This window comes from Dryas octopetala, chromosome 2 (genome assembly GCF_963921425.1).
Source record: "Dryas octopetala chromosome 2, drDryOcto1.1, whole genome shotgun sequence".
Lineage (NCBI taxonomy): Eukaryota > Viridiplantae > Streptophyta > Magnoliopsida > Rosales > Rosaceae > Dryas > Dryas octopetala.
This window is the reverse complement of record NC_141367.1, coordinates 3915445-3918618: the sequence shown is the minus strand read 5'-3', so window position 1 is coordinate 3918618 and position 3174 is coordinate 3915445. Positions and strand designations below refer to the sequence as shown.

At 38.1% G+C, this 3174-nt stretch overlaps 1 pseudogene; it reads right to left on the bottom strand.

Annotated features, from left to right (window-relative positions):
- On the bottom strand, nt 1-2915 carry LOC147292572 (uncharacterized; annotated as a pseudogene).
- Between the last annotated feature and the right edge of the window lie 259 nt (nt 2916-3174).

The window sequence follows — 3174 nt, the reverse complement described above, 5'->3', positions numbered from 1 at the left end:
TTATAGAACCCGAACTGTATTCATCTTTGCAACTGGCGCAAAGGTTTCTTTGTAATCAACTCCATAGGTTTGAGAGAAATCTTTTGCCACTAGTCTCGCTTTATGCCTTTCAATGGTTCCATCACTGTTGAACTTCGTTTTGTAAACCCATCGACACCCAACAGATTTCTTCCCTCTTGGAAGTTTAACAATAGTCCAAGTTTGATTGTCATCAAGTGCCCGTAGCTCTTCCTTCATTGCTTCCCTCCATATTGGTTGAGAGTTGGCTTCTTGGAAACAAGAAGGTTCTGGTGTCTGTGAGATGCTACTTAGGAAAGCACTATGACTAGGAGACATACTTTTATAGGATATGTATTTATGAATTGGATACCTGGATGCATAACAAGTAACAAAGTCTTTAAGCTTGACTGATTGTTGTTTGATTCTAGTTGATCTTCGAGGCACTTCATTGTAAGACACACGAGGCTCATTGGAAGGTGAATTATAATTGGTCCCTTTATCCTGAATCACATCTGTACAGTTTGGTGAAGGAGCTTCATTATGAGATTGACAGAATGGCAAAGAACACTCATCAACAATTGGCAACGGAAATTGATCAAATGAATACTCCCCTTGAAGTTCAGTGCCAGATTGCTTTTCGAAAAAAAATTGTGATTCAACAAACTAAACATCTCTTGACACGTACAATCAACTTTCTTGATTTTGGATCATAGCATTTATACCCCTTTTGTGTAGAGGAGTATCCGAGAAAGGCACATCGAGTAGCTCGAGGATCGAGTTTATCTCTGTGAGTAGATTGAATGTGAACAAAACATAAGCAACCAAAAACCCGTAAATGGGCCAAATTTATGCTTCGTCCCTTAATGATCTCAAGAGGAGATTTGTGACCAAGAACACGACTGGGAAGTCTGTTTATTAAATAAGTTGCAGTAAGAACGCCATGGGACCAAAATTTCTTTGGGACATGCATTTGGAACATGATGGATCTGGTTTTTTTCGAGGAGATCACGATTTTTCCGTTCTGCAACTCCGTTTTGTTGGCGAGTACCGACACAACTGGTTTCGTGGATTATCCCATGATCAGCCAGAAAATCAGAGATAGAGTGTGTCATAAACTCTATGCCATTATTAGATCTAAAAACTTTAACAAGAGAATTGAATTGAGTCAAGATCATATTATAAAAATCTTTCAAACATGAGGTAACTTCACTCTTTGATTTTAATAAGTACAACCAAGTAGCACGAGAGAAATCGTCTACAAATGTAACAAAGTACTTAAAACCATCAAATGATTTCACAGAAGCTGGTCCCCACAAATCTGAATGGATGAGCTCAAAAGGTTTGTCAACCTTAGATGATGAGGGAACAAAGGGTAGAAGAGTCTGTTTAGAAAAATGACAAACTTCACAGTTATGAGTCTTATCGGTGGAAGAAGGGAAAAAAGAAGACAAAACACGATCAGACGGGTGACCCAAACGCTGATGCCACAAACGATCATTTTGGGAGGAACTGGCTTGAAAAACTCTGGACTTGTTCAAAGGTTGATTCAAAAGGTATAGACCATTAGAATAAACTCCCTCACCAATCTTCTTCTTGGTGATTCGGTCCTGAAAAATCACAGAATGAGGAGAAAAAATTGCATCACAGTTCAAGGAGTTAGTTAGTCTCCCTATGGATAAAAGTTGAAAAGGAAATGAAGGGACATAGAGAGCTATAGAAGAAAACTTTGAACCAAGTAAATTAATTCTTCCATGACCAAGAACCGGATTGATTTTTATCCGGTGCTTGAAGACTTTGAAGACATTGCTTATTATTTGTTATGTGGTTTGTTGCACCAGAGTCCACAACCCAAATATTAGACAAGGACTTAGATGAAAAAGTTGAGAGGAAGGCATGAAAGATACCTGAGGCAAGAGAAGCAGTATGAACATCAGAAGAATAATTTTCTGATTTACCAATTTGCTGGAGCAATTGAGTAAGTTGACTTATCAGGGCAGATGAATGTGATGAACCAAAATTTGTGGAAATGCTGTCAAAGGAGACTTGGTTGGCAGTAGATCCCTGTGCACTCTTGTTATCTTTTCCGAACTTTGGTTTCAAATGTGGATGAAGAATCCAACATTTGTCTTTGGTATGTCGTGATTGTCCACAATGCTCACAAAAGACTAGACCTCTCTTCCCCTTGAAATTTTTGCTTTCAGATTTCCTTCTATCAACCACAAAGGCATGTGATTCAGAAGCTTCAGAAGAGGATTTACCTTGAGGATTCATAACTTTCTTCCTCACTTCTTCACGCTGGATCGTCGTACAGACATTAGAAAAGGTTGGTAACTCCGCACTCATAAGAATATGACTGCGAAGATCTTCATATTCTGAGTCCAAACTAGCTAATAACTGAAAAATGTTATCCTCTTTAAAAGAATTTTAGTGTCAGTAGTATGTTGTCTATAGAGAGCAAGTTCATTCCACATGCTCTTCAACTTTCCCAGATGCTCAACAAAAGATTTACCATCTTGGCAAATACCTGCAATGTCTTTCTTTAACTGGAATATTCGACCGGCATTATTATGATGTCCGTACATTTCTTTGATAGATTCCCATAGATGCAGTGCTGATTCGGAGTAACTAAATATCTCAGCAATTTGTGGCTCTATGGAATTTAAAATCCATGACATGACCAACTCATCCTTATAGAGCCAATCCTCAAATTTTGGATCATCAATATTAGGAGCAGGGAGTTTCCCATTGATGAAACCAAGTTTGGATTTGCCTCCAAGAGCTAAATTGATTGCTCTTGACCAAGGAAGATAGTTGAACCCATTTAAGAGAACAGAACAAAGTCGTAGATTCGGATTGGAATCTGATTCAAAAGTGAAAGAACGGGAAGATGCACCCTTTTCTTGTTCATCCTCCATTAAAAAATTATCAACAATTTTCAGCAACAGATTCTAAGAATCCTGCTTTGATACCATATAGAAACAAAGGAGATAATAAACTGGAATAGAAAGATTAACTATTCATTATATCCAGAGGACTGAACTTCTCAAGTACATATAGAGAACGTACACCAGCTAACTACCAGACATAAAGGCCAACAACAATTACTAATGAGGCCTCCTGATATGTCCAAGGCAATTAACATAAACGGCTAATTAACCGAAGACAGGTAACAGA